At 47.7% G+C, this 26248-nt stretch overlaps 1 long non-coding RNA gene across 1 annotated transcript; it reads right to left on the reverse strand.

Moving 5' to 3' along the window:
• LOC129023047 (uncharacterized) lies at positions 1 to 25908 on the reverse strand. The gene is made up of 4 exons (XR_008496647.2): positions 25568 to 25908; positions 1847 to 1960; positions 1635 to 1768; positions 1 to 1512 (listed from the first exon to the last, which is right to left on the reverse strand). It is a non-coding gene; the product is annotated as an uncharacterized LOC129023047 (long non-coding RNA).
• Positions 25909 to 26248: the final 340 nt, after the last annotated feature.

Raw genomic sequence — 26248 nt, forward strand, 5'->3', positions numbered from 1 at the left:
TTTCATAACAGTCTCACTTTTATTTTAAGAGACAGGGTCTCACTCTGTTGCCCAGGCTGGAGTGCAGAGGGGCATTCATGGCTCACAGCAGCCTTGACCTCCTGGGCTCAAGTGATCCTCCTGCCTCAGCCTCCCAAGCAGCTGGGACCATAGTGCATACTATCACACCCAGCTAATTTTTGAAATGTTTTTGTAGAGATGGGGTTCTCACTATACTGCCCAGGCTGGTCTAGAACTGGAGATCAAGTGATTCTCCTGCCTCAGATTTCCAAAGCATTAGAACTACAGGCATGAGCCACCATGCCCAGCCCAGTCTCGTATCAATATTTAAAAAGAAAAAATGTTGGTGCTAAAAGGTGGGAGGGATGGGGGATAAGCCACATGGTTTCCAACAATCAAGGCCAAGGTTTGTCTGCACTTTTGGCAGAGCCATCTGTGGCGTCCTCCTGGTGAGCGTCACCAGTTGGGAGCTCAGCAAAGACAGTCACCAGGTCCTCACGGCTTTGTCATCCTTCTTGCCACACGGACATCCTCTCTCCCCACCTTCTGGGAGCAGGTCAGCTGGAGAGGGCTCCTTTAGATTGTCACTTTATTAGTAACTAAGAAAATCAAGTTCCCATGGCTTGAAATCCTCACAGTTTCACTCTCGTGCATCAAGAAATAAAGTTCATAGAATTACTGATAGATTTTGCAAGGAGCTCTCTTCCCCCCGGCTCCCCACCACCCATTTTTTTGGTTACAGTAATTGCTGTCTGAGCCTCAAAGGCTAGAAATCGTTTTTCATCTCATGCATGAAGAATTTCCATCTGATTGATGACAGCCACGGAGCCTTTCCTTACCCACAGAGCTGCACTAATTTGGAAGCTAAAACAATATTAGCAAATTGTTAATGGCCCATGAAACTGCAGGAGCAGCGTTAAGTGTTGTGCTCAGGACTCCCCGGCAACTACAGCTGCTCACCTAAATTCCCACGGTGGCAGCAAGAGGAGGAGGCTTCTAAACTCTGTCATGGAGGGAGAAAGGGGCTGTCTCGCTGCAGCAAACTCCTCTGCGGGATTGGCATGGCAGGCATGCCCTCAGTCACCACTGCTGTGGTGCAGACAGAGCGGGTCTGGGTAGCAGTTGCGATTGAATTTTCATGTAGTAGGAAAGCTGGCACCAACTCCCCATCCAAGCGGATGCCTGTGATCTCCTTTTACAGCTGAGCCAATAGCCTGTGTTTGCCTTTTACAGCTGAGCCAATAGCCTGTGTTTCTTCTTCAAGGGAGAAGCAGTTCTGCATGGGCCATGGTGCCCACTCGGTCCCACCACAGCCTCATAGGGCTCAGCAGATCCCATGGCGTTCCTGCCACGGCTGCCCCAGGTGCGCCCAGAGCTTGGGATGCTGTACAGGCTGCTCAGGCTTGGAGGAGATGGCCGGTCCTGTGCCAGTGGGGAATGAGCAGTGGTGTCATCTCAGGACGCCTGTGCCAGGCGAGTTGGCAGCAGGTTCCTTGGCGGAAGGTCTTGCAGCTGTAAAAATACAATATTTAGGGCCCATGATGGCAGGATTCAGGTTACAAGAAGGCTGATTATTTCAGGACAGATATGCACAAGACATGGATGTAAAGTTCAGGCACTGTCACTTAACTGACGCACTAAACAGGATTGGAGAAAAGCGTCGCTGCCTCCCAAGGAGTTCTGTGGGCCGTGGGGCTTTTCGTGCCAATGCTGATGCTGCTCCAAGAATATCTGGAGTTCTGTCTAGCATCATCTTTAAATGGCTGGGCTGGAAAATAAAGGCCGTCCTGTCACTTTGTAGGCAAACAGCCATCCGTCCAACAGTGACAGTCTACACACGGCTTACCTTCCTGAGCTACCTGGCTGGGCCGGGATGACAGCTCATTCCGAGATCTAAACCCATTCCAAGGGGATCATGAATTCTCATCCTGGAGATACTCCAAGGAATATTTCACAAGTTCTGAAAAGAAATATCAAAAGGGTATCGTAAATATGTGTTGCAGGTTTGAGAGTGTGTTAAATCCTCCAGAGATTCCAGTCTGAAAGAATAACCATTTTTTTTGTTGTTTTGTTTTTTAATTTTCTTGTGAGTTGGACGTGTGGAAGCAAGACGATGGGGGGAAAGAAGGGAGGAGGAGCAAGGCTGGTTTTCATCCAAGCCTGGGCAACTCCATTCACTGTGTTCAGTTCCCGTTGAGAAACCTGGAATCCTAGACCCACCAGGGGGCTCAACATTGGAAAGGACCTCCCTCTGGAGATCTTCCATCTCTAGATGGAGAAATTCCATCTCTAAACTATGATAAATGGGCTTCCTGGAAGTTCCTTGGAATAAGATCCCTGCTGCCTGGCAGGGCCCCTGCTCTGTTCAGGACGCCCTAATTGTCAGCGAGTTCTTCTCTGCAGTCCGCCTGCCTCCAGCTTCTGATGCACCTGATTCTGGAACTTCACATTTTCTCCTAAGGGATCGATCCAGGCCAAGGCCAGCTCAATGCCAGCTTTACCCAAAATACAGCAGCAAAGGAGATGGGCACTGCAGGGAGCAGAAGGCCAAAGCCCCTTCATCCCCATCCCCAGCCCCAGATGCCTGAGACTCCCCACACTCCCTTCCCAAAGCCCCCACACGGCTCCCTCGGCCGGTGCCTCTGGGGTCTTGGCTGTTGGCACTTGACTGACACAACTGTCATGGTCCATTCAAGCTGCTATCACAAAAATACAGTGGACTGGGTGGCCGAAGACACAGACATTTATTATTCAGTGTTCTGGAGGCTGGAAGTCCAAGATCCAGGTGTCTGGTGAGGGCTTCGGTCCCCCGACGGTGCCTCTTCACTGTGTTATCCTAAGGGGAGTGGGGAGGGTCTCTCTGGGCCCTTTCATAAGGACCCTCACCCCATCCCCAAGGGTTGCAACCGCATCTCATAATACCACGGAGGTGAAGATTTCCACAAACAAATGTTGGGGGGACACCCATGTTCAGCCCTTAACAGTGGCCAGCCTGCAAATGTCCCTGAAGCACAGCGGGGAGCAGCACCAGGAAGAGGGAGCCTGCTGGGCTGGGGCCAGTCCTTCCCGCACCCTACGCGTGCACCCACGCGGCCCCAGGAGGGATGGAATTTTTGTCATCATCGTCATGATTTTCCCATCCACACTGGATTCATAATAAGCTCTAAACTTAGCTGTGTTTGTGCAACCCATCCACATCTAATAAAAATGGTCGTCTATCCATTGCGGCTCATACCTAGAAACTTCATCACACTATGGGCATTTTTCTACTTAATCCTTTACAGACAAGTGGGAGATTCTCACGTGCCTGTCTCTAGCTTGCTGTTGAAGAAGTGGAAGGCCAGCCAGGAGGAAGCCACGCGCCCGAGGCCGTCTGGCTGTTGAGAAGACCAGAGGAGAACCTGAAGAGGCCAGGTTCGAGCTGGTGTGTCTCAGCCCAGAGCCTGCAGAATTTTGTGTCTGTCACGATGGGGTCTGAAAACCTATTCTGGCCGGGCAGGCTGGAACCTGGGCTTATTGTGGGCCGCAGAGCAGCTCAGTGCAGCTTGCAGCCCTGCCAGACAGAAAGGGGGAACTACACGCGAAGAAAGAGTGTGTGCGGAAAAAACTCTTGCCTCTGCTCTAGAACATCAGGCAGGGCCCTTCTGTGAACAAGCGGCAGCACCTACACCACGAGCAGGTTCCACTGACAGACGTCTGCCGGGCCCACTCGATCCTGACCAGCTCACTTTTTAGGGATGCGCTGGACCTGCTGGGCCTCCTGGAGCCAGCGCTCGGCTTCGCTCGGGGAGCACGGCGGTGCGGGGCAGCGCATCAGAGCCTGGACTCGGAGGAGTGTCCTAGGACTGCAGTGACAATGTACCTTCACAGTGGGAGCAGGAGGATTAACACGACAGGGATTGACGCCCTCACAGCTCTGAGACCAAGACGTCAGCAGGACCACACTCCTTCTGGAGGCTCTAGGGGAGGATCCTTCCTGCCTCTTCCAGCTTCTGGTGGTTTCAGGCCTTCCTTAGTTTGTGGACACGCGTCACCCTGTCACTCCACCCTTTGACTCTGTCTTCAGGGGGCTTTCTTCTCAGTGTCTGTGTCACGTGCCCTCTTATTATAAGGATGCCAGTATTGGACTAGGACCCTCCCGCCGCCGAACCCAGCAGGACCTCATCCTAACTTGATGAGATCTACAAAGGCCCTATTGCCAAATAAGGTGACGTTCACAGGCACTGGGGCCTGGGATTTTCACTTATGTTTTGGAGGATGCAATTCAATCATAGCACTAAACAAAGACACGGCTTTGGAGGATGGGAGCTAGACTGCTGGAAATAATATGGACACGTGTTATTAAATCGAGAGAGGGGAGATCATTAACATGGGACATCATCTGGCTCTTATTAAAAAGCCTAATCGCTGCATTGTAATAAGTTTTCCAAAAGAACGGTCAGCAAGAATCAGTTTCAAGATCAATAATCTCAGAATTACATGTAAGTCAGATAAAAGTTTAATTCTCGTAATTGGGAATTTAGTTAATTTAGACACTGGCTGAGCTGTTTCCTTTTGATGTATAAAGACATAATATACATTTATGTGTAAGATAAATGCAGAAGCAGAAGTTGGCCAAAACCACAAATGTCATCTTTGCTGATAGTCAATGCCACTTACAGATCACTATGGTTTATCGTCTCCTAAAGACCCTCCTGGGCAGCCCTTCAGCGGCAGTGTTCACTCACTCACTCATTCATTTATTCAGTCTAACTTCACTGGATGTTTTGACTGTCTAGAGTACATAGGGTTTGGGAAAGGATGGGACACAGTGCCCAGCAGCCTCAGGTGACCTCCACGTCTGAGGAGGAGGAGAGCAGCATTGTTGGGTGGCAGCAGAACTGTCTCCACCAGGGTCCCTGGCATTGCAGCAGTATCAACACAAGGCCGGGTGCAGTGTCTCACACCTGTCATCCCAGCACTGTGGGAGGCCAAGGAGGAGAATCACCTGAGGTCAGGAGTTCGAGACCAGCCTGGCCAACATGGGGAAACCCCATCTCTACCAAAAATACAAAAATTAGCCAGGTGTGGTGGCAGGCACCAGTAATCCCAGCTACTCTGGAGGCCGAGGCAGGAGAATTGCTTGAACCCAGGAGGCAGAGTTTGCAGAGAGCCAAGATCATGCCACTGCACTCCACCCTGGGTGACAGAGTGAGACACTATCTCTAAAAAAAACAAACAAAAAAAATTAAAAAGAACAAAAATTATGTTTGTTCCAGAATTTTCTTGCTTTACTGATATCTTACCTCAAAATCAACTCACATTTTCCCCAAGAAACTAAAAATGAAATACATTCACTCCAGGGAATAAGATTACCAAGTGCTAAGGAAAATTACAATTAAAAGATGATTTAGGGCTGTGTGAGGTGGCTCACACCTGTAATCCCAGCACTTTGGGAGGCCAAGGCAGGTGGATCACCTGAGGTCTGATGATGAAACCCATCTCTACAAAAATTAGCTGGGAGTGGTGGTGCATGCCTGTAATCCCAGCTATTTGGGAGGCTGAGGCAGGAGAATCACTTGAACCCAGGAGGGGGAGGTTGCAGTGAGCCGAGATCGCCACACTGCACTCCAGCCTGGGTGACAGAGGGAGACTCTGTCTCAAAAAAAAAAATCAACACAAGACACTTTCAGGAAAGCAGGTGTTATTAGATCCCACAGAGAGCATTCTTGTTTTTAAGGACTCAGGAAGTCATGGAAATTGCCAAGGAAGCTGGATTAGAAGGTCTGGGCTGAAGCAGCTTGGAGGTGGTGCTCACAGGTGGAGGGGCTGACCTGGGGCGGCCCTACAGTGGGGAGAGCAGCGTAGGTCATGCGGGGCCTCCTGACGAGCAGAGTAACGGTCCTGCCAAAAAGCCACGCAACCCTCTCTGGAGAAAGGACAAGTGCCGCAGTGAAGAGAGACCACCAATAAGCAGGAGGTGCATCCGAACGAATTTCCTAAAATGCATCAAGCAGAGAGAATGAGATGGAAAATCTGAAAGCAGAAAGCATAAGAGCTTGCCAGGTGGAGCGCACATCTGCTCAGACCACGCCACAGACGATGGAGAATAGAAGACGGCGTGCCAGGCACAAAGCAAATCCCAGCAAGTGGCCAAGAACGCCCATGTTTAAAACCCACACTCCCAAATAGCCCATGATTCAAAGAAGGAATTACAAGAAGAATGAACAATGCTTGGAGGTGAACGATAGTGAATACTTCACATACGTGGTATGTGAAATCAGGAAAAGCTTTGAGAAAACAGCATAGACTATAAAACCAGAATATGGAAAACAAAAAGGCATTAAGTATAAGAAAAGCTGAAAACAAATCAACTAAAGACTTTAGAGAAAAAAACCATAGAAAAATATACAACAAAGTAGGTGTTATGAAAAGACTGGTCAGATAAATAGTGTCTTGTGAGATTGATAAAGAGGAAAGAAGATAAGAAACTATTGGATTTTATTCATAAGGCAATTGAGAGACAAGCTGGTAATGTAGCAGATGTTGGAAAGATAGAAGGAAAAAACTTTGAACAACTTTATAAGATATATTTGAAAGCCTAAACAAAATAAACCATTTCAAAAAATCAAAACTGACTTAAGAAAAAATAGAAATTCTGACAGTCCTATAAATACTCAATACATTTAGTATATACTTATAAACACCAGATCCAGATGGTTTTACAGGTGAATTCTGTCAACTTTCCAGGAATAGACCATCCTCTATTTATAGGAACTCTTACAAAGACTAGAAGAGGAATAAATTTGGTCTCCAAATCCTTAAATTAGCTGACTATAACTTTGGTAACAAAATCAAACACACATGCTAAAACTCTATGCAAAAATATTCATAGAATAATCCAGTAATCTATTAAAAATTATGTTTGTTTTATCCAAGGAATGCAAGAGTGGGATACATAAGAAAAATATATGATTTTAACTCACCAAATTCACTTATTAAAGGAGAAAAATCTTACAATTAACATATGCAAAAAAGTATTTCATAAAATCTAATGTTTATCCATTATTTTTAAAACTTGTAAAATAGAAATAGAATAATACTTTCTTAACCCAATAAATTTAACCTACAAGAAATATGTAGCAAACAGAATCCTTAAAGATGAAATGAAACTTAATCCGTACCACACATTATATGCAAAAATAAGTTCCAGATGGGTTAAATGTGAAAGGCAAACCTTAAAATTCTGAGAATACCATAACATAAAACCACCTCATGGTAGAGAACAATTCCGTAAATCAAACAAGTACACAAGCACATAAAAACGTTAACCATAAAATTAGAAACTGATTAATTTGTTTATGTTAAAATGTAAAATACCTGTTCAGCAAGACGCCATTAGCTTGTGACAAAGTCATAAACTGTATAAAGTTAGAAACATAAAACTAACAAAAGAAGCTATTGATCTGAAACAAAAAAAAAAACGATAGAAAACAGGTAAGTCACTGAACAATAAAAACGATAACACTCCTAGGGTTTGGCTAGAAGCTCGTTTCACAGGTTTTTCTTTTTACCATAATGCCTTGTAGCTTTCACCCATATGACATATATGATTGTCTATGTGTCCAACATAGAGGAGGTTTATTAACCCGTAGGAATTAAATTCCAGAGTCCATGTGATGCAAAGCTGACTCACATCACCCAAGATTCCCTTTCTTGGGGATTGTATACCTTGCCTTCCGTTGGGCAGTCTTCAACCTGAATCTGGCTTCCTTCTCGTCCACAAGAAGATTATCTGTCTTCTCTGTCACAGCTCCTGTGAGACTCACCTCTGACTCCCTTGTTGACCTACGGCCAGACCAGACACAGACCTTTCCCCTTAATGGACCTGCTGACAAGACTGGACAGGGGCCCTTCCCCTTCCACCCCTTGCCAACTCCTCAATCTCTGCCTCATGAGTGACTCGCTAAGAACAGTACTTTGTGACGCCAAAACCAGCTGGGCACAGAGACAAACATGTCCTGTGTTTGTCTGAATGACAGAGGGTTTTCCTGCTTAGGAAGGCTCCTGGCTGTGATGTGATATCTCCAGGCCTGGGTGCTCTTGGCCTGAAGCAAATCCATCCTCTCACTTGTTCGTGTTTTGCCTTTGACATTTCTAGCCTGACTTGAGTGCTTACCAATTTGGAAAAGTTTGGGGCAACAATGTAAGAATGAAAGGGCGATAACCATTCTGAATTGTTATGGAGGCTGGAGCACCGTTGATCCACCTCGTCAGCACAGCTTTGAAAACAGAAAGTGCTTCCAGGGCGTCAGGCACAGAGGCAGGTGCACGCCCTGTGGGTATCCCTGTCTCCATCCCGGAGGCCCCCACACCTGCAGCAACCCTGATGAGCGGCCATGTGCACGTGTGTGTGTGTTGGGTGAAGGCAGAGGGCATCACTCTTGAGTCTTACCCACCCCAGTGTGTGTTGGGTGAAGGCAGAGGGCATCATTCTTGAGTCTTACCCACCCCAGTGTGTGTTGGGTGAAGACAGAGGGCGTCACTCTTGAGTCCTACCCACCCCATGATGCAGCACTGGTTCAACAGTTAGCAGAGGAGCTTGCACCAAAAGTCAGGAGAGTGTCTCTGTGTGTGGCTGGGGCTGGAAATCCCATCCTGGACCCGTCTTCCCATGCTACACCAGAAAGGGAGGGGGAGGAGGTCACCAGCGCCTAGAGGCTGCCATCTCTGTCTCCATCCTGCCCAGGGCTGCTGGTTGCCCATGGGCAGGATGAATTTTCATTCAAAGATGTCTACTGTGGAATTCATTGACACTTTTGTTTTTTTAGGTACTAAGTATTTTACAATGTGCCCTATCACGGAATCTTCATGACGAGCAAATAAAGAGAATATGGGGGCTCAGGGAAGCCCCAGTTCAGGGGTCACCTGGACATTGTTCAGCGCATCTGTGCCTGTCCCCAGGACCTGAGTGTCCGAAGGGCTGCCGTCCACTTAGAATAAAGGGAAAAACGCCGATGCTGGTTTGCAATGGCCGAGACTTCATACTATCAAAATAATTGTAGAAATGCACAATTTTGCAGGAAGAAAATAATGTTTTTAGAACTAGAGATTTTCAACCTCACTGCCCTGAATCTTCTCTTTCCCCTTGAATCAGTGTGAGCTCACGCGTCTCCCATGAGCCCCAGTTCTGGGACTCTGGCACAGCTTTAGTTAATTAACAGGAGTGAGTCAGCAAGGTTGAAAATATGTATTGCAAATCGATGTGAGGAAGAGCTCCAGCTGTCTGAAGGATCATGGGGCTGTGGATTTTAAAAATGCACCTCTTCATTTGGCTCCTATTCTAGTCCAACCTTTTGCAAACTTGAAAACTCGTAGAATAATCATGACATAGAAAGGGTTATTGCAACTGCTAACGTAGAGAGACGCCTTCTTCCTGTCGACTCTCACAGCTGCCAGCCCCTCCCCGAGACAGAAGGAGTTCTAGAATGAAAGTCTTCCAACACTTCTCCACGCTGAGCTTCTCAGGGGCGTCTGTGGCTTCCAGATAGGGTAGGAAGGATGAGCTTAATGGATAAAGCCTTTCATGATCCGTCCCTGCATCATTTTCTCTCCCGATTCTTCACCAACCATCACCTTCTCTGGAGACTTCTGCTAGAATTCCCACCAGGATGTTCCATAGACTCCCGGCTCCAGCACTGCCTGCCTTCTGCAGCCGCCTAGGCACTGGGCATCTTTACCGCCTCCTCCTTGAGACCCCTGCCCCCGCCACACACACACACACCCGTTGCTTCCTCCCTGATCCCCAGCTGCTCAGCACACGGGTCCCTCTCCGAGCTCCCGCTCAGGGCTGTGTGGAGCCCTGGTATCTCAGAAGAGGTGCACTGAATCCTGCCCGCAAAATTGAACAAAGTGCCAACAAGGAATCAAATGTACCTGCAACGTTATCCCAGCAAAAGTCAGAGTTCATACTTCAATGCCATGCCAGGCTTTCTCTATGTCTGTGTACCTTAAAATGCTAAAATGGGACCACGGCTCACCTCCTTGTTTTCAGCTGGGACCTGCCTCACTTGGACCTGGTGACAGAGTGAACTAACTGCTGGGGCTCAGTCTCCTGACCTCTCCTTGGCTGCCTCAGTTACCCTGCTGATGAGGACGGCGACTTTCTGCTATCACCTGCAACGGTCCCCAACTTTTTGGTACCAGGGATTGGTTTTTTGGAAGACAATTTTCCCACGGATGGAAGTGGGGTGGAGAACGATTTCAGGATGATTCATTTACTGGGCACTTTATTTCCATTATTATTCCACTGTAATATATGATGGAATAATTACACAACTCACCATCATGTAGAGTCAGTGGCAGCCCTGAGCTTCTTTTCCTTCAACCAGAGGATCCCATCTGGGGGTGATGGGAGACAGGGACAGATCATCAGGCATTGGATCCTCCTGCGCAGTTCACAATAGGGTTCACGTTCCTACGAGAATCTGATGCTGCTGTTGATCTGGCAGAAGGTGGAGCTCGGACGGTCATGCTCTCTTGCCCGTCACTCACCTCCTACTACAGGGCCCCGTTCCTAAGTGGCCACCGACCAGTATGCGTGGGGTTGGGGACCCGTGCTCTAACTCACACCTGGCAGCACGCACTGTTACAGACCCTTGGAGGGCTGTGGGTGGGGGCTCAACATCTGCTGAAGTGGAAAAGCCGATACTCACAGCTCACTACTTAAGTGTATTATTTTTAACTTTTGATTCACTTTGTTAAACTGGCCTTTAAAATTTTGTTCCAGTTGACATTCCCACCCACTATGTATAAAAATATCTTTTTCCCACAGACTTGCGAACATTAAGAAAATCATGTTTAATGCCTAATGTAGAAGGAAGGAGAAAAACATATGAAATGTAGCTTTTTAATTAGTGATGCCTTGATCATTTAAATTGCTTACTAGAAATATTTCTTTCATCTTTCTGAGTTTGATACTTTGTGTAGTTTGACTCTTTCCCTGATCTTCTCAAGAAAAAGTTAAAATAAATCATGAGAAACATTGAAAGAACTCCTTCTGGGACTTTGGAAGTAAGAATTTCCAGCTTTCTCTGCTGATGGAAACTGCCTGAGATGACTTCTGCATCCTGAGGACAATCTAATTTTCCAGCAGAAAGCAAGAGAGTTCATTTCTCTATTCTTCTTCTTAGAAAAAAAAAATCATTCTCAGCTTTTATTTTAATTCCCTCCAGGAAAACAAAGTGGAAAAAAACATTGCTTCTGCGCCTTCTGTGCTCCTCCTGCACCCCCCGCCTCCCGGCTTGGATCGGCAAAGCTCATCAGGCATGAAAATTCTCCCAGTGCCTGCAGAAGTGGCTTCAGCACCAACCCTTGTTAGAGGCAAGCGGCTGTGTTTTAACTTTTAAAATATTCTTTCTGCTTTTTCAAGCACCACATTTTCTCCCAATCACCCACATTGATACGAAGTTTGCACCTGAGGCTGAGTCTATGTGTTATATGCCCAGGCTTCCCAGAAAGTCGTCCTCAAATTCTCTATAGATGCAGGTTTGCCTGGGCTGGAAATTGGTGGTCCCATCTTGAGTATGTGTGTGTAGGCATGTATGCAGATTGTGTGTGTGTGTGTGTGTGTGTGTGTGTGTGTGATTTATTTTAAGGAACTGGCTCGTGCAGTTATGGAGGCTGACAAGGTTGAAATCTGTAGGGCAGGCCAGCGGGCTGGAGATTTCGGCAGAGCATCTGTGTTAGTCTCGAGGCAGAATTCCATCTCCTCCAGGAAATCTGTTTTGCTCTCAAGGCCACTAGCTGACCAGGTGAGGTCCCCCACATGCTCGAGGGCCACCCACTTAAGGTCAGCTGTCAGCTGTTGTGGCTGTGAAGCACATCTACACAACACCTTCAGAGCACTGTCCAAACTGGTGTTTGTGCAAACAACTGGGCACCACAGCGTAGCCAAGCTGACACATAAAATCAGCAGTCTTATATGCACGTGTGACCATGTGTGTATGTGTGTGTGCATGTGTGTGCATATGTCTATGTGTGTATGCATGTGTCTGTGTGTGTATGCATGCATGCATGTGTGTGTGCATCTGTGGATGCGCATATACAAGTGTATGTAATTCTGCCCCAGGTTGGCTGACCTGGCATTTTCCCTTCATAGTGACTGCAACCTTGTTAGCCATGACTCAGTTCCTTCTGTGAGGAGTGAGAGCTCCATGGCATGAGGCCTGAGACAGGTGTCCCTGGCTATTCTGCATCCAGTCCATCTTTCTGAAAAACAACATCATGGCAGCGTTGGTCCAGTTCGGGGGCTCACCAGAAGCCTCACTCCAGCTGGGCCACTAGTGTCAGGGCAGGAGGTCCCCATCCAAGCCCCACACTCACCACTGGCCCAGCCTTCTGCAGTGAGTCTGGGGTTGTGACTCCCAGCCTTGGGGGCATCACGAGTATGGAGTTCAGCTTGACCAATTCATGCTGGATCTTCTGACTGGGTGTCCACCATTTTCCCTTAGAACTCCCCCACCTATCTTCCAGTACCCGCTACTTGGGCCCACACCACAGACTCTGTGTAAATCTGTGCCTCTCTTCCTACCAGGGTGGGGGATCCTTCACCTGACCCACTGCATTGGCCTGAGTAGCATCTAAGCTCCTGAGCTGTACTCTATGAGGGTATGCCAGCATTCTCGCCTCAGCCCCAAAACCATCTTCTCAACCAATGAGGAGCCCCTCCCAGCCCCTGGCTCCTCACAGTTGGTCCTCACCTGGGGCCACCCTCCACATCTCAGAAGCTCCCCCACCGCTCAGTCCAAGCTCTTTCTGTCTCTCAACTTTAACCTCTCTCACACTAAGGGATGGTTCCCATCAGGAATAGGGTTTCTTTTGTACCATCCTCTTTAAGATCGATGTAAAAAGAAGGCGTGGAACTTCCAGAAACCCGGGCTGCCTGCTGGCCCCACCTGCTCCACCTTGCCATCTCCCTTCACCACTGGCACAGGGAAGCGTGGAGCCGCTGCTGGACCGCTGTGGCTGAGCTTGTCACACGCCATGCCTGGTTTCATCACAGAATTCTCAGATAGCCATGCAGAGGTTCCATGTCCACTTGCAAATCAGGAAGCTGAGGCTCAGGGTGTATTCAAATATGGCAATATTTTTATAAGATACAGGATCATTTATGATCAACATTCCTTTTTTGTTATTTTTTCTTGAGACGGAGTGTCATTCTTATCACCCAGGCTAGAGTGCAGTGGCACAACCTCAGCTCACTGCAATCTCTGCCTCCCGGGTTCAAGCAGTTCTCCTGCCTCAGCCTCCCAAGTAGCTGGGATTACAGGCGCGGGCCACCATGCCCAGCTAATTTTTGTATTTTTAGTAGAGACGGGGTGTCCCCATATTGGTCAGGCTGGTCTCAAACTCCTGACCTCAGGTGATCCAGCCACCTTGGCCTCCCAAAGTGCTGGGATTACAGGCATGAGCCACCACACCTGGCTTTTTTTGGGGGGGCGGGGGGGGGCTTTTTTTTTTTCCAGACAGAGTCTTCCTCTGTTTCCCAGGCTGGAGTGCAGTGGTGCGATCTTGGCTCACTGCAACCTCCATTTCCCGGGTTCAAGTGATTCTCCTGCTTCAGCTTCCCAAGTAGCTGGAATTACAAGTGTGCACCATCATGCCTGGCTAGTTTTCATATTTTTTAGTAGAGACAGGGTTTCACCATATATTGTCCAGGCTGGTCTTGAACTCCTGACCTCAGGTGATTTGCCCACCTCGGCCTCCCAAAGTGCTGGGATTACAGGCGTTGAGCCACCACTCCCAGCCTATGATCAACATTAACAAACAATTATGGTAATAGGGACATTCTAAAACTGTAGGAATTAAGGCAGTGGGGTATGAACTTAGAGACAAAGAGATCCTAACAGAAGCCTCAAAAACAGATCCACACATGTATGGAAACAACATTTGTGGTGTTATAGAAATATTATGGCTGAGACAATTGACTGAAAAATTTAAAATAAAGAAACAGGTGAATGCAAAACCGTTCATTAGGCCCTGAGGAAGAAACGCTGTGTGTTTGCCACAGTTCCCCCTGCTGGGACACAGGGAGACTGCATTTCCCAGCTCTCCTTCCCTCCAACTGGGGGCCATGTGGCTGAGTTTTGGCTCCTGGAGCGTAGATGGAAATGCTTCCCATTCTAACCCTGAGAACACCTGTTCCACCTCCAGCCCTCAGCTCTGGTGACTGTCCTTCGGAGGAACATATTTAAGATGGCAGCATGGGGGCCCAGGAGCAGCCTGAATCCCCGAGTCACCACCTGTCTGCAGAGCTCTGAGGGCAGCCCCCAGCCCACATCAGGGTGTGAGACTCCTGGGAGGTAACATCTGTGCCACTGAGATTCCTGCTGTCCTTTTACTTTCCCCCAACAACACGGAATATCCTGCCCTGATTAATTGTACCCCTGCCTCACCATCCACAGGAAGCACTTCCAGGAACGTTATGTCCTGGAGTGAAAAAGGAGAACTTTTAAGAATGTAGTAAAAAATACAGTTATGTACACTGTGAAACCCCATCTCTACTAAAAAATACAAAAAATTAGCTAGGCGTGGTGGCGGGTGCCTCTAGTCCCAGCTACTCGGGAGGCTGAGGCAGGAGAATGGCATGAATCCGGGAGGCAGAGCTTGCAGTGAACCAAGATCTCGCCACTGCACTCCAGCCTGGGTGACAGAGCGAGACTCCGTCTCAAAAAAAAAAAAAAAAAATACAGTTATGCATCCAAATGACACAGGTTAGAGAAAGTTCTCCTTTTTCAAAATTGTTTGGCTACTCCAGATCCTTGATATCACCATAAATGTTTTAATACCAGCTTTTCAATTTCTATTTTGTGTTTTTGGGTTTTTTTAGGCAGAGTTTCGCTCTTGTTGCCCAGACTGGAGTGCAGTGGCGTTATCTCAGCTCACTGCAACCTCCGCCTCCCAGGTTCAAGTGATTCTCCTGCCTCAGCCTCCTGAGTAGCTGGGATTACAGGCACCCGCCACCATACCCCGCTAATTTTCGTATTTTTAGTAGAGACGGGGTTTCACCATGTTGGCCAGGCTGATCTCGAACCCCTGACCTCAGGTGATCTACCTGCCTTGACCTCCCAAAGTGCTGGGACTACAGGGGTGAGCCACTGCACCCTGGCCTCTATTTCATTTTTAAAAAGACTATCAGGATAAGTAAATTTGGACAGAAGAGTTATCTTGCAAATATTTAGTCTCCCAACCCATACATGTGCCATACATCTATTCCCATACCTTTAGCTCTTATTTAATTTCACTCAGCAGAGTTTTTTAGCTTTCAGTGTAAAGAGCCGGGATAGCTTTCACACAATTGATTCCTAAATACGTTTTTCCTGCTATTGTAAATGGATTTTTTTTTATTTCACTTTCCAATTGTTCATTGTTCTTTTACACAAATATGACGATTTTTGCATGTTGACTTTGTTACTATGCTTATAATTTTTCTGTAGATTTCTTAGAATTTTCTGCATACGCAATCATGTCACCTTCAAACAGAAAATGTTACTTCTTCTCTTGATATATAAATGCATTTTAATTATTGTTCTTGCCTCAATGCTCTCTCTAGGACCTCCAGTGCACTGCTAAATAGGTGTGAGTGAACATTCTTAACTTTTTCCTGATTTTAAGACAAAACATTTAATGTCACAATATTAGGTATGGTGTTACTTGTATAATATAGATACATGATTATCTATATACACTATACATCTATATATATAGATGATTTTCATCAGGCGGAAATTTTGTTCTATCTTATTTGGCTGAGTTTTGTCATGAATAAGTGTTAAATTTTGTCAAATTATTATTCTTCATCTATTAATAACATATTATGGTTTTCTCCTGTATTCTGTTAATAAGTAAATAAAATGGCAGTGATTAGTTTTTGAATGTTGAATCCACCTCGCAGGGCCTCCCTTGGTCCCAGTCTGTTTTTTTTTGTTGTTGTTGTTGTTATAATCTTTTTTTTTTAATTATACTTTAAGTTCTGGGATACATGTGCAGAACGTGCAGGTTTGTTACATAGGTATACACGTGCCGTGGTGGTTTGCTGCAAGTCTTTATTATGCCTTTGTAGATTGCCAGGTTCTGTTTGCTAATGTTTTGTAGCGCATTCTTCCATACATATCCACAAAGAACATTTGTCATTTTCTCTTCTCGTTATGCCTTTCTTGAGTGTGGCATCATGGTGTTGCTAACCTCATAAAAAGAACTGACTGGCCAGGCATGGTGGCTCACGCCTGTAATCCCAGCACTTTGGGAGGCTGAGGAGGGCAGAGCACAAGGTCAGGAGATCAAGACCATCATGGCCAACGCGGGAAACCCTGTCTCTACTAAAAATACAAAAATTAGCCAGGCGTGGTGGCGGTCACCTGTAGTCCCAGCTGCTCGGGAGACTGAGGCAGGAGAATGGCTTGAGCCCAGGAAGCAGAGGTTGCAGTGAGCCAAGATCGCACCACTGCACTCCAGCCTGGGTGACAGAGTGAGACTCCATCTCAAAAAAAAAAAAAAAAAATCTGGGAAGTGTTACTTCCTCTTCCATTTGGGGGAAGTGTTGTGTAGAACTGGTGCAATTTTTTCCTGACTTCTTGTTTTTCAGAATTCACAAGTAAAATCCTGTGTCTCTGTTGTTTCCCTTTGGAGAAGGTTTACAATTTATTTCTTTAATAGATAATCAAGCTCTCCAGAACTTATGTTTATTCTTCAGCCATGTCTTACATTGTTAGACATTTATACGATTAATACTGTCACAGAAATTTTTCTATGGTTGTTTTATTGTATTTTTTCTATTAGTTTTTTTACACCATCAATTTATAGCTCATATTTTGTCACTGATTTTTTTTCCACTCCTTCAAGTTGCTTTTCTATCTGCTTATGTTGAAAAGTCAGATTACCAATTTTAAATTTTTCTTCTTTTCTAATATAAGCAATTAAAGCTATAAGATTTCCTCCAAGCCCGATTTATCTGCATCCCCAAAATGTTACATATGCTCAAGAGATTAAAAGAAAATATATCAGAATAATTAGAGAAACCATGGCCTTGAGGAGGACGTGCATGGCGAGGTTCCACAAAGGAAAGCAAACGGCAAAAAACGATCGACTGGACTCTTAGATTCAAGCACCCTGATCCCACCTGGACCTCAGCTTGGCCGCCGCCCTTGGCCACTCCTGGGGAGGAGACAGCACCTCCCATGCTCCCCTCAGCTCCACATTTCAGAGGCGGCAACCTCCACACAAGTGGAGAAATAGCTCCTTGGGAACCACTTGGGACTGGCAGGAAATTGCATGTTTAGAATAAATGCTATATATTAAAGTTACCTAGGAAGTTCTCAGGAGAATGCAGGCCTGAGAGGCGGGTATTCTGGGGCAGGTGTGCTGTCGCTGGGGCTTGCTATTTCTTTGTTCCTTGTTTGCCTTTGAGTCTGTGTGAAATTCCCAGGGAGAGCAGAGAGGCTGAGCTCCCCGCCTGCCCCTGCCTCAGCACTGGCCCTGGGATGGCTCTTCCAGGTCCTATCCCCAGCCTGCAGCCTACACACTCTCTCTGGGCCCCTCTTCACGAAGCAACCCTGGAAAGGCGGGCACTGGGGAACTCAGCCTCCCGACGGCCCCAGGGGCATGAAGCTGCCTCCATGTGCCTTTAACATCCATGTCCCAGCCTGACAGACACAGATGCATCCTCCCATTTGTTCTCTAGGTCATAACTATAATCACCACTGCTTTGCTAATTAATGCAAATTGCAAGCGTTCCTATTGGAAACAAGTGTTCTGGCTTTTTTCAGTGGCCATCTGTCTTCCAGGCTTGCCTCTGTGACCTCCCAGGGCTGCGGACAATTTTCCCAGGGGGCAGCAGCCATCCATCCACCCTCTCCCTGCCTGGGAGCTGAGGCAGCGGCCATCCATCTGCCCTCTCCCTGTCGGGGAGAGGGAGTTGGGGCAGCGGCTGTCCATCCACCCTCTCCCTGTCTGGGAAGATCACCAGTACTGCCCCATCATGAGAAATGCCAGGGAGTTGAGAGGGTGAAAGCCAATGGGATGGACTTGGGTGGCGTCTCCACAGGTATCCCACACCTGGGGTCTCGGATCTAAACGGGGGCACCAGGCTTTCCTCAGTTTCTGTGGATTGGCGCTGCACACACGGCCTGACATCTCCAAGGGCTCAGGGCCAGTAGAGGGTGGTGGTTGGTCAGCCACCGTGGGGGAGGACGGCAGACGAAGGCTGGACGGGAATGGTTCTGCGGCTCAGCATCAGGGAAGAGCTGGCCCCTGCTCGCCCAAACCCCCGCTAGCCTCCTGGCCATGGGTACGTCCTCAGTCCTCAGCACGGGCCAGGAGTGAGCTGGCGGCACTGCTGGAGGGCTCAGGGCACAGCTGAGTCCGTGTCATTCCCATCCTCAGGGGTCCTCAGATGAGCCATTCTCCACGTCTGTGATCATCCTCACGGGGCAGATGAGGAAGCTGAGATGCAGACCCTGGGGCAGATGAGGAAGCTGAGATGCAGACCCCAGGATGAATGAGAAAGAATTCAGTTCTTGTCTTTGTGGCTGGCGCACTGGTGTCCTCCAGGCACTACAGGAAGACGGAGAACAAATCATGAATCCACCTCCCACCTGGATCTGTCCCGGCAACCCTGGTCCTCAGACAGGGTGAGGTGGGCAGAGCTCGCCCGAGGCAGCCTCAGGAAGAGGGAAACTGGGCACGTCCTCCCCAGCCCCGCTCTCTAAGGCAGTGTGGCCGCCAGGTGACACAACCAGCTGAAGCTGTCATCGTCACGGGAGCTTGGAGCCCCATCCCACAGCCTCCTCACACGTCCCCCATGGGAGCTGCTCCTATCCTAATAACCTGCACCAATAACTGAGCGAGAACAAGGAGAAGCGACACCTGCAGAGTGTGCTGCGGGCATTTCGCGGGGATGGCCGTCGGCCTTCCGTGAAGTCCCGTGGAGGTTCCCGTGAGGCGAGCCTGGAGGGTTTGGGATGGTCCCAGGGCCTTCCGTGAAGTCCCGTGGAGGTTCCCGTGAGGCGAGCCTGGTGGGTTTGGGATGGTCCCAGAGCGGAAGGGTTTCTGTGTTTGGGTTTTGTTGGCCTTTGACTGCTAACTACAATTCACTCATCAAAGGCTGAATCTAGAGAAGGGATTCCAGCAAAGCCCACATGCGTTTGGCAGGGCAGCAGGTGGGTCAGTGAAGCCCAGAGGGGCCAGTGGATCAGAGGCCTCCGCAGCTCTGTGATGCGCTTTTATTTCAGCAACTGTGTTTTTGTTCCCATGATCTTTCATTGGCTTTTTTTATAGTTACTTGTTCTTGTTTCATGGATGGAGTGCAATTATAGTGACCACATTTCAGGCACTATTCTAAGTGCTATGCAGATAACTATCAACTCACTTGACCCTCAGGAAACCATGCATTAGAATCCATTACCAGAACTTGGCTGGGCACAGTGGCTCATGACTGTAATCCCAGCACTTTGGGAGGCTGAGGCGGGTGGATCACCTGAGGTCAGGAGTTCGAGACCAGCCTGGCCAACATGGTAAAACCCCATTTCAACCAGAAATACAAAAAATTAGCCAGGTGTGGTGGTGGTCGCCTGTAATCCCAGCTACTTGAGAAGCTGAGGCAGGAGAATCGCTTGAACCCGGGAGGCAGAAGTTGCAGTGAGCCGAGATTGCGCCATTGCACTCCAGCTAGGGCAACGAGTGAAACTCCATCTCAAAAAAAAAAAAAAAAATAGAATCCATTACCAAAACTTTAGACTCAAGGAAACAGACACAGGCAAGTGAAGTGGATTTTCTGAGTCAGGAGAGGCCTTTCCTCCTCGTTCTGGGGGCACCGATTACAATTCCCTTAAGATGCTTCAGCAGAAATGTCCCGCCTTAAACAGAAGCACCCAGGGGTATAAATTCCCTTTTTAATTTGATGTATGCAATTTATCATCGCAGGATTTCTCACAAAACCCTCAGTCTGTCAAGAACCCCCTTCTTTGCTGTAAGCACGGTCATGTATACGCACCTTACACACTTCTGAGAGCTGCCTGTCATGTCAGGAACACAGACATGGGAGGGAGAGGCTGCAGCACCCACATGGACTCAAGTCAGGTGACATCAATTCCTTTAGTGGAGTGTCTGCAGGAATTGGCCCCACTGGACGCCCTGTGAGCCCATCTCGCTGAGACCCACACTGACACCGTATTCAGCATGCCTGGCTTCCAGCAAGTGGACGCCCTGTGATCTGTACTGACTGTGTGATCCGTGCTATGTGATCCGTGCTGTGTGATCCATGCTGACTGTGTGATCTGTGCTGACTATGGGATCCGTGCTGACTGTGTGATCCGTGCTGTGTGATCCATGCTGACTGTGTGATCCGTGCTGTGTGATCCATGCTGACTGTGTGATCCGTGCCGACTGTATGATCCGTGCTGACTGTGTGATCCATGCTGGCCGTGTGATCCATGCTGGCCGTGTGACCCTTGCTGGTGCTTCGCTTCCCATGGATAGAAACCATTTCTCCACAGATTGTCCTCACCAAGCAAGTCCTGCTTGTTGCCTAAGTTGGCTGCCATGCCCCTGCTGATTTCTGTGTCCATAACTCGCCTTCCTCACCCATGCCCATACCCCCACCATCAGGGAGCCCCCGCCTCGCCTTGCTGCTGCTCACAGGACCTCAAGCAAGGAATTCTTCTCTGTGTAAAATAGGACTCTTCACACACATTCATTTTTAAATTATCATTCAAAATTATACCAAGCTTTGTAAAGAAAACAAACGGTGTGCATGTGGAGAGACTTGTAGGTCCCTAGAGCCACACAGCAGTGCCCATCCGCCGCGACCCCTGCCCAGTGCTCCCAGGAGCCTGCAGGTGAAGCCACTCTCGGCCACTCTCTCCCGCGGACTAAGCCACTCTCGGCCACTCTATCCCGCAGACTGGGTCATCCCAGCAACACTGTGTCATCTTGACCTCACCCCAGTCCAGCCGTCATTCTCTGTCAAAGTAAGAAATTAGTCGGGTTTCACAAGGCTTAGGCCTGGGAATTTACTACTCTGCTTTAGAAAAAAAGCTTATTTTACAAGCACAATAAAAATGCAAATTAAAGTATAAAAGAATCAGAAAAAAAGATCTCCATCTTTCCAAAGCATAACCCCAGTTACATTTCCCATGAACGCCTCCAAAGACCTCCTCTGAACATGTTATTAGAGCCATGAAGTTCCAGACAATTGATGGGTTTTCCTTCCGCATTAAGCTAAATAACAGCATCTTATGGGTCAACAAAAAGACGTCTGTGCCTTTTGGCTACAATTAAGATCGAGGTTGGATTTGCACTTCACTTTAATTACTAATAGATTAATCCAAGTCTAAAAGACCATCCATAATTAGCATTTTGTTGATTGATTTGTTGCAAAGAAATGACCCTGATTATGTTCTTAGTAATCAGTTTATAGCTAATTGGCTTTCTTTCATTAAAATATAAAGAGCCATCCATAAAAAGTGGTCAAGGTGTGTGGGGATCGTAAATGGCACAAAAATGCTGTCACTTGTCAGAGGTGACTCTCTTTGATTTTTATGGAAATCTAATTATTCAGTGAATTAAGGGATCTGACCTCCACAGGAAGGCAGTGGGTGACTTCCAGACATTGGTCACCCAAGGGGAAGGCCAAGGTTGTGTAAGATACTGAGCGAAGATGGCACTGTTTACAGCCACAGTGAGGAGGACTGATTTATTGTTGACAAAAATGGCAGAGTCAGCAGACAGTAATTAAAGACTTGCCGCACAGCTCAATAATCCAAAATGTTCAGAGATTGCAATTAATTCCTTGGCAGTGACAATGCCTAATTAGATATAATCCTTCTTACTCTAGATAAAAACAAAACAAAAAAATTCCAGGAGAAGCAAAGACCAGAAAGGGAGAATTCATATTCTAAGCAAAGGTCAGGTGCACCTCTTGCTTTCCACATCTGTTTGGCTGTAAGAGTCTCCACTAAAAAATAACCTCTGTTATTATCACCTATGTGCTTTTCAATTGCGACGTGAGCGGGACCCAGTCAGGAAGTCTGAGCGCATCTAAAGGGGGATGCTTGCTGGGGAGGAATCCTGCCCTCCCTCTCTTCCCCTCAGAGCCCTCCCTCTCTTCCCCTCAGAGGAGAAGCCACCAGGACCCCGTCCCAGTCACAATGCCAGAGCCCAGAGCTGCACAAGGATCCCAAATCCACCTGCTCGGGCACAGCTGCCAGCAGCGTGGCCCATTCCTCACATCCAGGCAACTGTGGGCACCTTCACCGTGTCTCCCCATTTTTTCTCACTGTTTTCCTTTCCTGCCATTTTTAGTAAAGATTACCTACTGTTGCACCTCGGTGTTTCTGCTTTCCAGCGCCTGGGGTGAGAGTAGCGACACACTCTTCTCTTATGCGTGAGGAGCCAGTGGAGGAACTCAGATGGCCAACCCCACACCTGCAGCAAGTGTGGAGGTGGAAGGCAGGAAAGAGAAGGACTCCAGCAGCCCTCCATTCCTCCTCAGAGAAATTGGCAGTTAGGAGTGAATGAATGAATGAATGAGGAATGAATGAATGAGTAGGAAAGGCAACCCAGCCCAGCTTCCTTCCTCCCATCTTTCACTATGGAAAAGCCCTCAGAGCCTCGATCTTCTGTGGCTATGGTGGCCGTGGGCTGGCCTAGTGGAGCTGGGGTGTCCCAGACAAGCAGCGTCTGCCAGGCAGACAGAGGCAGCAGACACCCCCAGGCTCCTGGTCAGAGGCCACACAGGGCAGAAAGCATGTCCACACGGGTCCAGGACACTGGGCTCCCATGTGGGTCCTAGCGCCACTGAGGACCTCCGTCCACACAGAGCGGGAGGCTTTCAGGCTTTCAGGGAAGCGCCTCGGCGCCCAGCTCAAATCGCCCCTTACAGCAGCCTCTGAAAGGAGTTGGCCCCCATTTGTCTTCTTAGTCTTTGGATTGTCTGGAGTTTGGAGCCGGTGACATACGCTGAAGTCTGTCTAGCCTTCCAGAGTGCGGAGGCTGAATCCAGCAGCATTGCTGCGTTTGTGCTGTGTTTATTATGCAGTGGCCTTGCATTTATACCCAGGGATTCTTGGTTTCAGTGCTTGATGGGAAATAATGACATTTCCCATTAAGACAAATGACTTCAACTCATGAAGTGCGTGGATTTCAATGACACAAGGGGGTCCTGTCATGGGATGTCCCTCCATGTGAGGGGACAGGAAGGAGGAGCTGGCCTGAGCCCGAGGGTCACCAGAAGCCCCCTCTCTGAGACATTGACAGCCCAGTGGAGGGAGGAGGGGGTTGGCGGTACAGGAAGATTGCAGCTCCCTCTTGAGCCTCCCTGAGGCTGGCCCTAAATGGGCCTCCCTCGCCCTTCATCTTCTGTGATTCCATTTTCATTTTTATGATAAGAACATTCTTGCAGGATTTAAAAGGTAAACACCACTTAATACAATTCTTTCTTGCTGAAACCACTGTCACATGGGGATGTCTGTGATTCACAGCTGGGCCTCATGCGGGGCCATGCAGGAATCTAATTGGAATAGCCGAAAATTTACATATTCATTTAGGAGAAGTGACAGTTTTAAATTAGTGTATCCTTACCCCAAAACACGTGAGATGTTTCATTTTGTAGATATTCTCTTGTCATTTAGTAATGTCCTGTACTTCTCTTCATGCGTGCTGTGTCTTTCTGGAGAAATATTGTCCTATGTTTGTGCCTGTGCGTGTGCAAGAGAGTATATTTCTAGTTCTGTTTCTAGCACTGATTGCTAGAAGGGAGAACACTTTTTTTTTTTTTGAGATGAAGTTTCTCACTGTTGCCCAGGCAGGAGTGCAGTGTTGTGATCTTGGCTCACTGCAACCTCTGCCTCCTGGGTTCAAGCGATTCTCCTGCCTCAGCCTCCCAAGTAGCTGGGATTACAGGCATGTGCCACCATACCCAGCTAATTTTTTACTTTTAGTAGAGATGGAGTTTCACCATGTTGGCCAGGCTGGTCTCGAACTCCCAACCTCGGGTGGTCTGCCCACCTCGGTCTCCCAAAGTGCTGGGGTTACAAGCGTGAGCCACCATGCCCAGCCTATGTTTCCTTTATATCCAACCACTTCGCTGCATTTTCCCCTCTGAGCTCCCTCGGTTCCAGGCCACCTTCACCTGCCCACAAGCTTCCACAACCACCACTGCTGGAGACTAGATGGGGACCATGAGGGGTCCTCAGAGCATCTCCTGGGAGGTGGGCACCTCCCCTCCCCTTGCACGCCATTGGCCAAAGCAAGTCACACGGCCTAGCCTGTCTTTCCTGAAACACAGGATGCATGGAAGAACCAGAGATATGAGTGAGCACCAGCAATGTCCAGAATGTGGCCATTTAAATAATTTACTTTAAATGTGATTGATTTATGATCAAAGAGTGGGGTGAATCCTATCAGCATTATGGGGTTTGTTCGGGTCCGTGTGTGTGTTTGTATGTGTGTGTCCACATGTGTGAAGGATTTTTGCAAATTTTTTATGTGTGTATAAAAATGTACATTCTCGCTTGAGGCATGTAAGTCTCTCTATCTAACCTCAACACATTTGTGGGTTTTATCACACAATTCTCATATGCATTTGGTTATTTGTCTCTACATCTTTAAAATTCTAAGAGGCCAGGCGCGGTGGCTCACACCTGTAATTCCAACACTTTGGGAGGCTGAGGCGGGCAGATCACTTGAGGTCAGGAGTTCAAGACCAGCACGGTCAACATAATGAAACCCCGTCTCTACTAAAAATACAAAAATTAGCCGGGTGTGGTGGCACATGCCTGTAATCCCAGCTACTCGGGAGGCTGAGGCAGGAGAACTGCTCAAACCTGGGAAGCGGAGGTGGTGGTAACCTGAGATTGCACCACTGCACTCCAGCCTGGGTGGCAGAGCAAGACTCCATCTCAAAAAATAAAAAATAAAATTCTAAGATAGATGCATTGAAATGGCACGTTGGATTTTTCTCAGGACCTTCTTCTCGTGCTTACAACAGTTCTCGCTTCATGCACTTACCTGCCAGGCTCTTGACCACATTCACCAGGTTTATGTTTTATTGATACACAATCAGCCATTCTATTCAATGTAATTATTTTAACCTTAGATTCTTCACTGTCTAACAATAATTTTCACTTCTTACTCGTTGGGTATGTATTTCTCTGGCTGTATCCTTGCAGATCCTTTTGTTATTTCTCCGAGTCAATTACTAATGATGTATGTCTGACATAGTCACAAAACGGTGCCTGCAAGGTACAGCTCGGTGAACTTTCACCCAGCAGGACGCACGTGTCACCAGATGAGAACATTACCGCGTCCTGAAGTCCTTCGTGTCCTCTGCACACGCCCAGAGATAACTGCAATCTTAGCTTTTATCAACGCATTCGCTTTTGCACATTATATAAATAGAATCGTAAAGTACTTTGTATTTTCTAGTTAGTTCCTTTTGCACATTTTCTTTGCGAGGTTCACCTGCACTGTTGCGAGTAGTTGCAGAGGGTTCATTTGGGTTGCCAGATAACATTTCATCCTGAATATTTACCCATTTCCAAATTATCGATCTTTTTTACCATAGACGGGTATTACCCCCGTTTCCCTTTTCCGTCGTGAGGAAGAGCAGAGCCGTGACATCCCTGTGAGCGTCTTTCAGGGAGTGCGCAGGCCTTTCTGTGGGCTGTGCTCCCCGTGATTTGGCGGAATCGTAGAGCATGTATGTCATCGTCGCTGGGTAACCGCCACAGGTTTTCCGCCGTGCTAGCACCGTTTCCTTCTCCCACCAGCACCGACTCCGCGCTCTTTCCTCCCACCTCCTGTCCGTCGCTGGGCGTTGTCTCCGTAAGGCTTGTCTCTCCTTCCGTGCTGTCTCCGACCCGTGGCACCTGCCAGGGACAAAGCCTCTGCTGAATCGTTCCTCCCTATGCCATTTATAACCAACAGTTGAAGTGGAGGAAAACAGAATAATGAGAAGTACTTGTTCATCCAAAAGACTGCAAGAGGAGGAGAGGAAAGGTAAGATGAGTGATGTGGGGAAGCGGAAAATAAAGAATCCATTGACAATTAGAACACAAATATTTTAGAAATGAAATTAAATGTTCAGTTAATGATTGTTAGTTGGAAATAAATACATAAAACATGCTGCATAAAATTTATACAATTTTGATATAGGAACGCAGAAAAATTAAAGTAATATATAAAAATAGAAAAAATGCGTATCATACAAACA

The sequence above is a fragment of the Pongo pygmaeus genome, chromosome 23 (genome assembly GCF_028885625.2).
Source record: "Pongo pygmaeus isolate AG05252 chromosome 23, NHGRI_mPonPyg2-v2.0_pri, whole genome shotgun sequence".
Lineage (NCBI taxonomy): Eukaryota > Metazoa > Chordata > Mammalia > Primates > Hominidae > Pongo > Pongo pygmaeus.